Source organism: Lissotriton vulgaris, chromosome 1_1 (genome assembly GCF_964263255.1).
Source record: "Lissotriton vulgaris chromosome 1_1, aLisVul1.2, whole genome shotgun sequence".
Lineage (NCBI taxonomy): Eukaryota > Metazoa > Chordata > Amphibia > Caudata > Salamandridae > Lissotriton > Lissotriton vulgaris.
The window spans coordinates 1,027,212,770-1,027,226,999 of NC_141685.1; the positions used below are offsets into that span (position 1 = coordinate 1,027,212,770).

A 14,230-nucleotide genomic window follows, 5' to 3' on the forward strand; every position below is an offset into this window, starting at 1 on the left:
TTGCTTCGCCGCTAGGCCACACCCCTCTTTTTATTTATTTAATTTATATTTATTTAAGTAGGCATCGCAGTCAACCATTTGGTACTGTGTACCTTGCTGGAAGACATCAGATGCAAGTCCCTGAAGCCCTTCTGCGTGCCTGCAATCTTTAGATTCCTTTTTTAGGGCTGGCCTGCTGATGCGCATGCGCATAGCTGGCGAAGCTCTAAAGTGGCTTAAACAGAGTTTAAACACTGGCGATTCCACTGGCGATTCCTTGCAGTGCATGTGCGCTTTTTAGGTCATTGCGCAAGCGCAAGCCCTAAAAAGCGAGTGCACAATGCCACCAGCCGCCTGCCTGCCTGCCTCGCATTACCACATCAAAGGCAGCTTCTCAGCGTGCGCTTCTCCCCTAATTATTCACGGCCGGCTGGCCGTACTTTCAGTTTCGCGCCGTGTCTCCTTTTATGCTCTCTTCCTAGTCATTTTCTATAATATTCCGATTAAAAATAAAAGGCTTTAAAGGGCTCAGCAGGGCTCAAATGTGTGACCTTCAGGTTACGGACGGACAGGTTGCTGGTGTAGAAATAACACGTTTAACCCATATCACGGAGTACGGGGTGAATGGAAAGACGCTGCATTAAACAGATGGAATTCTGTGAAATCTCACATCGGTAAACAGTTCTACTTTTACCCAATAGATGGCCCCCTTGACTTCTTCAGGAAACCAGTGCTGGGAAAGCACATTTAGCTGTGAATATAACGAGAGCACAAGAAAATAAATAAAAACTGCTGGTTTACTTTTCGGATTTATTAAGCCTCCGCCTGTAAAACTGTGACCCTTAACTCCCCGATTATTTCTCAGTCCCTCTCCTTAGGGTAACAAAACAAACACAGAGCTTGGCTTTATAGTGTTGGCACGCAGTTTTACCGAAATAGATTCTACCAGCATGGATCAAATATTTTCACAAATCCTCCCGCCCTCTCTAATCTCATATCCTTACCTGCCAACCCTGATCAGCCCCTTCCCTGCCTCGGCCTAGATTACTCCTTCCTTAGCATTCTCACCCCTCATATGTCTAGCCTCTACAAGACCCCTTATTATTTCTCCCTATCCTAGCCCTTTCCTTTACTCCCCCCTCCCCCCACACCGCCGGCCTCGTGCTATTTGTAAGCCCCCCTCCCCCACACCCTCCTTGTTTATTTCTCCCCTGGACAATGATGGCGTTTTATGAAGTTCTAACCGGTTTTTGTCAGGGAGATCCTTCTCGCTGCTATGCAGCTCAGCGTGACGGATTAAACATCGACTAGTTAAATAAAAATTTATATCAACCGCCTCCTAACTTCTAATGTCATGTTGTTTATAACTAATGAACTGATTAGAGGATAAACACATCAGCGAGACATTTCTGCATGCCTGCCTCTGCTGCGGAGAGGCAGGCACCAGCAGAGTCCCTGCTTTCACCTAGGCTGCCAGATAGCTGCTATTCCATGCTCTCTCTTCTCATTAGAACTCCTGCGACAAGCATTTTATGTTATCCATTATTTACTCGACGACGTATTGGATTTATAAAAGTAAAACTGCTGAAAACGTTCTTAATTTTCATATTTGTTTGGCTAATTTCAGTACAACGCTGTACTTTTGGATTGGAGGATTTTATAGCAGTAGAACTACTGAAATATTTAAAACAAATGTTTCATCAGCTCCTTTGCATACTTTACGTTCTCTTTTCTCTAACCCTCATATTTTATCAAAGCTGTGCCGCTTTATACTTTTAAAGATCAATTCAAACGCGCAGATTTATTTTCTTTTGGGCCTTGCTTTAGATTCAGGGGGAAGGAATTAGACAGCACGAAATAAAGACATGCAATTATTTTCGGGAACCCCGCCGACACCCACCACACAGCTCCGTCGAGGCACCCACCACACAGCTCCGCCGAGGCACCCACCACACAGCTCCGCCGAGGCACCCACCACACAGCTCCACCGATTCTCCAACTAAGCTCCACCAATGCACCCACCACACAGCTCCATCAATGCACCCACTAAGCTCCACCGATGCACCCACCACTCAGCTCCACCTACACAGCTCCACCGATGCACCCACCACACAGCTCCACCGATGCACCCACCACACAGCTCCACCAAGGCACCCACCACACAGCTCCACCGATGCACCCACCACACAGCTCCACCGATGCACCCACCACACAGCTCCACCGATGCACCCACCACACAGCTCCACCGACACAGCTCCAACATTGCACCCACCACCCAGCTCCACCGATGCACCCACCACCCAGCTCCACCGATGCACCCACCACCCAGCTCCACCGACACAGCTCCACCGATGCACCCACCACACAGCTCCACCGAGACACCCACCAGTGTGGCAAGTGTGAGGGGAGGGCTCAGAGTTGCCAGGCAGCTGAATAGCCAATTGTCTGCTAGCCTGGGGCTGGGGGCTGGGGAGCTGCTTCTCCTGTTCAGGATCTCATAGGAAACAGACAGGCTCAATCACACTTTGGACTTCTGCAGGTAAATGCCTAACTAATTTGAAATCTAACAATACTGTTTGAATAAAACTTTGCTCCCTCTCCTGGTCAGAAAACGAAGTGCACAGTCCCTAGTAAACACAGTTTAAACAGCTCACAGAAGCACCCTCTGATGTAGAATATCCCTGTTGCTGGTGGGGAGAGGAGGCAGGGGGTATGATTACACTAGCTTGTGAACACAAAATGGTAGGTGCCCAAACTCTATGTCCTCAGGACCCATGATGCCAAGCTGAGTGTGTGTGGCTCTGGATGAAACACCTGTCTCCCCTGCCCCCCCCCCCTGCACCTCAGCATTGTTAGTAGGTCCTTACACACTGGCAGTGGTACCTCTCTGCCCTGTGCCATATTTACTGGGTGGGAGAACCAAGTCTGTCTCCCCCCTTGTGGGCAGATTAAGATTAGTTTCATGGTTGTCAAAGGTTGTGGATAAAGTAGCAAAGGTCCAAGAATTCCAAGGCTTTAACAACGCTTAAATAAGCTATGTTTGTTGGTGAATGGAGACACATTCGAAGCTCTGGACCTCTTGGGCTTCATGTAGGAAAACAAGTTTAGGGAATGGTGAGTGTGTACTCCATAGAAGATCTCGAGAGCTTTTCCAAGATTAATATCCGTTCTTTTAAATTGTGGTACAAAGGACAGAGCTATTTTTCATTGCAGAAAGGTTTTCTTTATTGTTTTTCATAGAACATGGACAGCCGACACGTGTTTCGCCACCTCATGGCGATTTGCGCCGGGGCTTTCTCAAGGCTAATTCTACTTTTCTGGCGTAAAATATTTTGGTTTCCAAATAATGTCAATGTCCGAAATATCGTAAATATAATTTTTCAGGAACAAGGGTTCTTTTGTTGGGCTAATGCCCTCTTCGGTCCCTGCTCCTAGTTCTCCAACGTCAAAGCGGTTCTCGGCTTGAATCCCAGCTGGGATTAAACCCGAGAACCGCTTTGACGTTGGAGAACTAGGAGCAGGGACCGAAGAGGGCATTAGCCCAACAAAAGAACCCTTGTTCCTGAAAAATTATATTTACGATATTTCGGACATTGACATTATTTGGAAACCAAAATATTTTACGCCAGAAAAGTAGAATTAGCCTTGAGAAAGCCCCGGCGCAAATCGCCATGAGGGGGCGAAACACGTGTCGGCTGTCCATGTTCTATGAAAAACAATAAAGAAAACCTTTCTGCAATGAAAAATAGCTCTGTCCTTTGTACCACAATTTAAAAGAACGGATATTAATCTTGGAAAAGCTCTCGAGATCTTCTATGGAGTACACACTCACCATTCCCTATGGTTGTCAAAGGTATTGAGAGGGGGAAAGATGTATGCAGATTTCCCTGGCCATTTTATCAACAGGGCATTGCCCAGTGACCGGTAGTTTGTGAATCTGGCTGCAAAGTTTTTGCATTTTGCCTTTTCCTGGGTCAAAAAAAGATCTGAACATGGTGTACTGCACTTCTAAATACATTATCTACCACTTGTTCTTTCAGCTCCCAATCACAAGGTACTTGCTTGGCTGCTTAAGCTGTCCACCTCTTTATTTTGTATTCCTGCTATATGTATTGCCACCAGTGTCATGTGTCTCTGTATGGCCCATGTCCAAATGTCCTGTGCTAGCGTGGAGAGTCCATGTAACCTTGTCCTGCCTTGTTTGTTGAGGTAAAACATGGTGCTGAGTTGTCCATCTTGAATTGTACTAAACTTCTTGTTATCTGTGTTTAAAACACTTTCAATGCTAGGAAGACCATCTTGAATTTCAACACATTTATGTGACTTACTGTATCTTGTTGACTCCACAGGCCTCTGTTCTTTTGTTTGCCAATGTGGGCCCCCCTACTGCGAATGCGAGGTGTAAATTGTGATGATGACCGCAGGAGATGGAAGTTTGAATGGCCTGAATCATAATGTTGGTTTCTTTACACCACTGCAGTTCTCTGTGGACTGTATCTGTTACAACCAATACATACTCCCAACTCACTGCCGCATGTGACCATTAGCTCTGTAGCGACTCATATTATGGTCTCATGTGCAGTTTTTATTGGAATGCAGGAAGTCATTATACTCATCACTTTCCCCGCTATCTTCACTGTCAGAGCTTGCTCCTTCTGGTAAAGGTGAATTTGTTCTGTTAATGCCAGGATTAATTATGGGTATAAATGAATCCTCCTCGCTCTCAGGTGAGCCACCTCACATGCTAGACATTTTATGAACACTCTGGTGAAGTGGCGGCTGGTGAAGTTTTAAAATGTTGGCGTAATCAAAACGGACAGGTTTTGCGGGTGATTCCAGAACTCCTGAAGTGAGTTGGAAAGACCTTCAGGCAGCATTTTTAGAAAGCAATGTGGTGCGTTTAACTACATATTTCCCAAATAAACTAAATGAAACGTTATCGGTTTAAAAGTCAGTTCAGAACAGGTACTCATTAAATATTCTGATACTTCCGAGTTTGCCCTAAGCATTGTGTATTTGTATTAGTAATTAATATACCCTGACGCAAGACATGACGAAAAATGGAATGTGGTAGCAGTAGTAATGCTAGTGGAGCACAGCCTTTGTTTTTAATAAAGGTCACAGGCGCTCATTTATCAATACAATCTTTTCCAGCTCACCAATTGGTGTAGGATTCACTTTTCTTGTGTAGCAAGTAGAGACTGAATGGAATCGTGAATGAGACTAACTTGGCTCCATTGTAAGGTGAATGGTTTAGTGACCATCTTCAATTAAATCCACACTTTGCCTCGATCCTCGAAAGAGATATGATTTTGAAGGCAACGTTGCAGCAACTTCCTCAACTTTAGAGGGTGAAGTATTAAGAACACTTACTATTCTGCAGTCCTAAAGCAGTTTCCATCTGCAAGCTCGATTGTAGAGGAGGCAGGAATCGTATAAATATTAAAGCAAACTAATGCTCAACGTATCTTGTAAATTTTTACAACTGCGTAATAGTCAGATATATGGCTTAAACAGCATCTTTAAAATCATTCAACAGCTCAATGAAGAAGAAATCTGTTGAATCAGAGGAGTATTTATTTTTATAGTACTGGCAACTCATGTATTAGACTAAACAAAAGATACTGCTGTTTTTATGATCCCAAGGCTCAGCCGTAACTCAGAAATGTGTACCTGGTATAGCGCTGTTGCATGTGTGTGTGTGTGTAGCCAATGAATAGGGTTTAGCAGCAGGTGGAAAAACAATAATTAGGAAAGACGATTCCAAGAAGACTATTTCCTTTGACGATGCAGCTAATTTGATTAAAAGAATTCCCAATCGCCGCTTGACTGAAAGACAGTTTATTTTGCTAATTATCAGGAAGTTTGCATTGTAATAAAAATTGAAAGCAGACTGAGGGAATCTGTTGAATGTGGGATGGAGCACTTGTGACATATGATGCAGAGCTGCAGCCAGCAGCGCCTAGACAAGCCTCATTACATCAGTCCCATGCTCTACTAAAGCAGTGCCTCTCTTTTATAGGAATAAAGGGCTGCTAAAAGGTAAGCCGTACGTAATACTGTCAACAATTTGAGCATGCGCACAGTATCGGCCTGCCACTGCCTGACCCACATTCCAACCTCAAACCAGGCAGTCCGACCCAGGTATATTGAACTTTTAAAAAAGAGAGCATATCTATTAGTGGGACATTGCGCGCTTTAATGTACTAGATGCCCCTGATCTGGTGATAGGTTTTATCCCAAATGGCAAAACACTGGACTGGTAAGGTACCTGGTCCATGTCGAAACAAAGTATTTTCTTGTGTCCGCTGTTCATCAGCTTCTGTAGGTATGCATCCTGGAGGTCTATAGTTGCCAAGTAGTCTCCCTTCTTCAGTTGTTAAATGACCTCTTGCAAAGTCATCACCTTCATATTTTGAGTCTTGACGTGCTTGTGAAAGACTCTCCAGTCTAAAATGGTTCTCAAAGTCTTGTATGGCTTTGGTATGAGGATGTAAACGCAGTATACATCCAACTCATGTCTTCTACTAGAACTCTTCTGCTATCACCAGTTTGCGCTATAGATCCTTGAAATCGTCTTTGAGGCTACTTTGTTCTTTGTTATTGATCAGCTTTCATTTTGGGCTGACGTTTGGTGGATGTTTTAGTAGTTTGATATAGTCTCCATGTTGGATAATGTTTAGAATCCACTTGTTGGAAGTGACGGCACACCATTGTCAGAGTAATTCTCTGATTCTCCCCTCCACTCTGCTAGTGGACCCCTGGTGTAGAGTCGCTTACAGGTCGGTCCTATCCGCCTTGAGATTGATCCTCTACCTCACACAAGATGCTTGCACTGCTACTGGTTGGACCCCTCCCCTTGTGGGAGGGCTTTTACTTAGAGTGTGTGCTCCTCTAAAGAGTCCCTTGGATTAAAAAGCTCTCACTTATCTTGTAATAATTTGTTTCATGTTCTGGAGAGCCTTATCCACTACATTTTCAGTCAGGGTAACTGCAGTGAAAGGCATGTTGATGACTACCGCCTGTACTTCCTGCTTGAAACCAGGCACCTGCAACCAAGCAAGTCTCCTCAAGGGTTGCCTGAACAGAATGGTCTTCTAAAAGCCTCTCCTGCATCCAACGCCGATTTTAAACTGGTCTTTCCCTCCAGTATCACACTTTTTGCTCTTTTTTACAATGGTCAGGAGGATGTTGTATCAAATCTTCAATTTCTTCCCTATACTGATCTCTGCCATCTCTGTACACTAGCTTTTATTGTGGGGAAGTGGCCCCTTGGTTTGTCAGTGTATTTGCTCTTTTCTGAGCTGTGGTTACAATAATGGTGTCTACCTTCACACCACCCCTAATGAAGGCTAGGTCTTAAGAAGATAGATTATATTTTTCTTTAAACTCTGGCGATCACTATCTTATCAACAGCTGGCTCCTTAAAAGCCTCCCTTCCGTGGTCCAGAATGCTAGGTAGGATTGAAATGTATTAGTTCTTCCTTTCAGAGGGCATGAGAGCCCACCCCCGCCCCAACAGGATTTGGGCTGAACCTCCTAATTTTATTCCATACTGGTCTGCAGCTCTCTTGATGACTGTGTTGTATGTGGGAGTTTCATCTGGTGGGGAGGTTCTTGAGGGATATGCATCTACTTCCTCTTCTGGGGAGTCTGTTTCAACATATTGCCACCCTTCATATATTGAGCCTTCCCCACCAAAGAACTCCTGTTCAACCGGACCTTCACTGGGTTGCCCTTTGTATTCATAGATCTCCAAGATTGGCTCCTCTGTAGGTTCAGGTGCAGCTGGAGCCTCCAGTTATGGTGGCACTATCTTTGGTTCTTTTGCTAAAAGAACTTTACCTTGAGGAAGGCTAGGGATCTTGTATACCTTTACGGAATTATCAAACTCCTTTTTCCATGGAAGCAAAGACAACTTTAAGCCTCTGTTTCTTTCGCTCAACTTTTTAGTTTGATGTTCTTTTCTTTGGTGTTGAAAGTTCTGTTTCACTAACTTTCTTCTCGCTCCTGCCCACTCGATTGCCCTTTGGGGTTGAGGCAAGATTTGAGGTTTTGCCATCAGCAGAATACTTAATCTTGGATCTGTGAGGCTCTCTGTGTTTTTGTTTACCCTCAAGTATCAAAACCTTTGGCGAATGGGTGGTTTTGGAGTGGTTCGACTCAGATTGTTTCTGCTCAGTGCCCAAGCCCTGTTGTGTAGTTTCACGACACTTGTGGCCCTTCACAGGTCGACTTCTTCAGCGCCTTCTCCTGTTTGACTGAGATTTTATTTTCAATGTCTGAAGATTTTCAGTGCACCCGTTCTGTTCCCTCCAGGTTTCCCTCCTTTTAGTTCATTCCTGGGGAGTGTTTCTGCGTCAGCACTATCATGTGGTGGGCCCTCGGTTTCTTCTCCCTCACGTTCGGCATCCTAGATTGAAAGTCAAAACATGCTTTGCAGTCCTCTTGATTGATGGTCCCTCAGCAAATAGATTACAGATCGTGTGAATTTGTGATGGTAGTTAGGACAGACCTGAAAAGGGGTGCTCCATACCCTCTTTTCATTCTCTGTCCAATGCTGTTAATGTCCTTGTGGGCCCTTCAGTGTCTTTTTGTGTTTCCCCTTCATGTCCGTTGGTAGCTGAAGACTCTTCACCTTAATCTAGTGTTTTTCAGTATTTTTCCAATTAAAACTTTTTTTCCTGCTTTTCTACCCAGATCTCGCATTCGTGCTTCCAGACCCAATGGTGAAAATAAAGAATCTAAAGATGGGGACCATGCATTCAAGTAGAGACATAGAACTAAATGGTCAACGTGGACAACCACACAAAACAAGCATTGGAAATGCAATAGGGCTCGCATTAGGAAAGTTTGAGCTATTGGTCTTATAAATGATTTTTTTTTATTTAGGTGTTATTTTTTAAAATAGCTAAATTAATAGCTTTGTCATTTACAATGCCAATAGTTATAACTTTCGCAAATGTGACACCTATAGCATTTGTAATGCAACATGTTTTGTATTTACGTGACTTAGATGTATTGATATTACAAATAACAATGGCTTTTCATTTTTTTAAATAATTAATACTTTAAAAATTTATTTATTTTGTAATGGCAATAGCTTAAACTTTTGTAAATAACTTTTGTGAAGATTATGTTCAGTGTTTTTATTGTGACGAAAATCCAAGAACAGAAGTGAAATATTAACATTTTTTTGTGATATGTAATAAAGCGTGAAAGCTAGAAAACAGCTTGAAACATTGAAAGAACATATTTGAACCAGTGATGCTGTGGTTGCGCTGAGTGATGCTGTGGTTGCGCTGAGTGATGCTGTGGTGGTGCTGAGTGATGCTGTGGTGGTGCTGAGTGATGCTGTGGTGGTGCTGAGTGATGCTGTGGTGGTGCTGAGTGATGCTGTGGTGGTGCTGAGTGATGCTGTGGTGGTGCTGAGTGATGCAGTGGTTGCGCTGAGTGATGCTGTGGTTGCGCTGAGTGGTGTGTGCATCTGTGAAGCTTAGTGGGTGCATTGGTGGAGCTGTGTGGTGGGTGCATTGGTGGAGCTTAGTTGGAGCATCAGTGGAGCTGTGTGGTGGGTGCATCGTGGAGCTGTGTGGTGGGTGCATCAGTGGAGCTGTGTGGTGGGTGCATCGGTGGTGGTGGGTGCATCGGTGGAGCTGTGTAGGTGGATCTGTGTGGAGGGTGCATCGGTGGAGCTGGGTGGTGGGTGCATCGGTGGAGCTTAGTGGGTGCATCGGTGGAGCTGTGTGGTGGGTGCATCGGTGGAGCTTAGAGGGTGCATTGGTGGAGCTGTGTGGTGGGTGCATCGGTAGAGCTTAGTTGGTGCATCGGTAGAGCTGTGTGGTGGGTGCCTCGACCGAGCTGTGTGGTGGGTGCCTCGGCGGAGCTGTGTGGTGGGTGCCTCGGTGGAGCTGTGGTGGGTGCATCGGTGGAGCTGTGTGGTGGGTGCATCAGTGGAGCTGTGTCGGTGGAGCTGGGTGGTGGGTGCATCGGTGGAGCTGGGTGGTGGGTGCATCGGTGGAGCTGGGTGGTGGGTGCATCGGTGGAGCTGTGTAGGTGGATCTGTGTGGTGGGTGCATCGGTGGAGCTGGGTGGTGGGTGCATCGGTGGAGCTGGGTGGTGGGTGCATCGGTGGAGCTGGGTGGTGGGTGCATCAGTGGAGCTGTGTGGTGGGTGCAGATGTGGAGCTGTGTGGTGGGTGCATCGGTGGAGCATAGTTGGTGCATCGGTGGAGCTGTGTGGTGGGTGCATCGGTGGAGCTTAGTTGGTGCATCGGTGGAGCTGGGTGGTGGGTGCATCAGTGGAGCTGTGTGGTGGGTGCATCGGTGGAGCTGTGTGGTGGGTGCATCGGTGGAGCATAGTTGGTGCATCGGTGGAGCTGTGTGGTGGGTGCATCGGTGGAGCTTAGTTGGTGCATCGGTGGAGCTGTGTGGTGGGTGCATCGGTAGAGCTGTGTGGTGGGTGCATCGGTTGAGCTGTGTGGTGGGTGCCTCGGCGGAGCTGTGTGGTGGGTGCCTCGGCGGAGCTGTGTGGTGGGTGCCTCGGCGGAGCTGTGTGGTGGGTGCATAGGTCTCGCAGCATTAAAGTTTGAGTTACTGGCATTGTAAATGACAATGCTTTGCATACATTTTTTTTTATTTGCAATTGGTATATAAACATTGTTTGTGAATGGTTAGCTGATGTGGTGGTGTCCCCGAGTGATGTGGTGGTGTCCCCGAGTGAGGTGGTGGTGTCCCCGAGTGATGCGGTGGTGTTCCTGAGTGATGTGGTGTGTGAGGGTGAGGGTGTGAGGGTGAGAGGGTTGTGAGGGTGAGAGGTGTGAGGCTGTAAGGGCGAGTGAGCGTGTGTGAGGTTGAGGGGGTGTTAGAGTGACGGGGTGAGGGTGAGGGGGGAAGAGAGACATGCGCTGTTTTAACCTAGCCAATACATCTCTGTAAAGAGTGCCCCACCCCACACTTAAATGTAAGTAAAAGTTCAAAGCATCGAGTGAAAAATTGGTCTTGCTTTTTTTTTTTCATTTCATTTTTACTGGTAGCATATTTGCTTTGGTTAAATGCGGACCCCAGGGACTATTTTAAGATGTTCTTATATGCAAATGAGTCGTTTGAATGTGGTGCAGCATAGGTAGTACATTATATGATCATCGTTGGTAGCCATGGGATAAGCATGTGGCCAGCTAAAGGGTAACGCTTTCAGATTTCCTTTACCCGAATGATAATGAAGTGCGATGGCCTTTTAGCAAAATAAGAGGTGAAATAATTAGATGGTAGTACTGTCCCCACTAAAGTCTGAAAGTACTAAGTCCAGACCAAACTTTTAAAAAAAATTCACATTTGCACCGTAGGGCCTGTATTTTAATCGAGACATGACATTTCATTGATGGCTCCCCTGTTACCTCAGTGTATTTAGGGCTGGCAATAGCCATCATTCTTTAGGGGGAATCACATTTCCTTGTGTTTTTTTGCTAGCCTGCTGTTTCTCTGCTTGGTCTTTTGTGAAAACAATACTTCAAAACGTCAAACAAATTCAGTGATTATGTATACAAAAATGCCTGGGCCTTCTGCTAAAACATTTTACTAGACACAATCAAATAACATCAGCCCATTATATAAACAGCTCACTGCAAAATTCCCCCAAAAATAAGCTGCAGTTGCACCGAGAGAATACCTGCTTTGAACTAGCCATAAACTGACACACAGGCACTGTATATTAAACTAATATAAATATTTAAGTGAACATGAAAATTATATTCACAGGGAAGGAGTGAACATTCTTCAATTAAAAGCATAGTCCTGGGAGGAGAATCACATTAAAGCAATTGTAAAAATTAATTTTCCAAGTGGATTATCCCAAAATGAGTCATGACAAAGTGTTGATTAACATATTCTGTTTCAAAATGCTTTATTCGAGTTTTTACTCATAAAAGCAGACAAACATACATACAATTAAAAAACCATTAAATTTACATGAACAATCGAACAAGCACATACATATTTTTACAAGATTAAAAGCAGTGGAACATCGTATATACAGGTGCAGAGAAACATATCCGTCGATAAATATAGACCAGGGGAGAGTGGTCATAATAACAATGTTAATCATCCCAGAAAATTATACGTTAAAAAAAAACCAATTCATTACATTAAAAAATCAGTTTTAAGCCGACGACAAATTTCATAAACAAAGAATAGACGAAATGTCTAGCAATCTTTGGTCAGATAAAATTTACAGAGAATAAACATTAGTTTAGCAGTCTCTGACTCGTAAATAATTACAGAGAATAGACAAATGTCTAGCAGTCTCTGAGTGACTACTGGCAATATTTAACATGCCAGCAGTCTCATCCTTAAAACCCACGCCCATCCCAGGTACTTTGCAATTGCAATATTGATCCATTCTTCAGTGGTAGATTTTACTATACGCAATGCCACCATGCTACTTTTTGTGCCTAAATTCCTGCACATGGGAGCCAACCAAGCTTGCCTTGGCGCAGCATATACTGGGCAACAGAACAGGAAATGACCTAGTGTTTCTTTACCAACCCCGCAGACAGGGCATACTACAGCTCCCCCTGATTTCCATTTGGCTGTTAGGTTACAGAGTGGGAGCGAGCCTACCCTCATTTGAAATAGCAATTTCCTGTCCAAGGGGTTCGTTATGTAGTCCCAGTACATTTCATAAGTGGGGAACGTTTTAGTCTCTAAGTATCCAGAGGTCATAGTCCCACTGTTGTTATTAAGTAAGCTACTATTAGCTACATGTTCCCAATAAATGTCCTTTAACACTTTTTTGGAGGGAAATAGAGCCCCTGCAGGATCTGTCCATAAGGCCTGAAGTCCTAGATTGAGTAATTCAGTCTTTAATGTTTTAAACCACCTGATTTTGTTATAGAGATCAGCCTTAATAACATCAGAAAACCCCTGCGCATAATGCGAGAGTTCTGGTGTGGTCCAAAGTCTACGCCAGTATAATATCGGGCGCAGTTTGGCCTTTTCCATGAGCTCTCTTCTACCTAACTCATAACGTAGGGGTAACATATTCATCTCTGCACAGAGCCACAACAGCAACAAAGCTGGAAAATCTCCTTAATTTCCCATTGAGGGAGGAGACAGAGCTGTACCAGAAAGTCAAAATTAAATAGGAAAGCCATTAAAAAAAAAAAAAATCGAGAACGGGAGGGCTTGTTTTATCTAAGAAAACATACTATTTGGCGATGTTTTTTATATCCATTGCGACGTAAATGTCAATTTTAGGTCCAATGATAATTACATTTTTATGCTTTGTGCCACAGCAAGCCTCTGTCATTTACATAGAACAACAGATGGGTACTGTTGGTAACAGGGATGTTGACCTCCCCGTAGCTCACAGTTACCCATCTATAATTCTATGCACTGGGCGTGGCTCTTATATTTTAATTCCAGTAATTCACTGCTATCCCACAACAACAGGGGGTCACAGAGCAACTGTTGCTGTGTCACAAAGGAATTACAGGGTTGTTTTTTACCTGGCGCTCTGAATGACATCATAGGCAACTCAAGCTTTACTCTAGTCTAACTGATACCACCCAGAACCGATAGGCAAAAAAACATTAGCATAATTCATTGTTACCCATTTATAATACTATATGCAGCATTTCGAAGGTTTAAACTTCCACTAGCCCAACAGCAAGTTTTTCAAATGGATTCTTATGCAGAGAGGGTGTAGGCAGCAGAGTATAGTCTACTGAATATAGAGAACAAAATACACCGAATTCAGAAGAGCTATCCACAATAATGTATCTATTGTTTTATATTATACAGTCATTGTGCTCATGCTAGAACTTGTTGACTAGATGTGCCAAATTATAATCTGCAACAACACTTCGTTCAACAACTGTATAATTAACGTTCTCCGAAATTAAAGTAAATCATCACAGTATTTGAGGTTCTTGAAATCGCCGTTGACCGCAGCATAAACAAAGAGGGTAAACACAATGGATAAATTGAAAGGGACTGGGCAGCAGGAGCTAAGAACAGGACGAAAGTAATAATGTATAGAATAGAAATTGCAGTAAATTAGAAAGCACGAAAGACTCTGTATAACTGAATGAGAAGACGATAAGGGGGATGCCTAAAATGCGACAGGTGAATGTAGAAACAGGGGGGAGGATTAAACGGGAGGAGCATGAATAAAAAGACACAAGTGAAAAAAAGTGTAAGTGAAACAAGTTTAAAAGCAGCAAAGACGTCCGGTTACTTGGCATGCCTTCGCT

General features: G+C 44.2%; 1 protein-coding gene across 1 annotated transcript in view; it reads right to left on the minus strand.

The window, feature by feature from the left end:
* STX10 (syntaxin 10) overlaps positions 1–14,230 on the minus strand; it is a 112,619-nt gene that overhangs the window by 43,647 nt on the left and 54,742 nt on the right. The window lies entirely within an intron of this gene.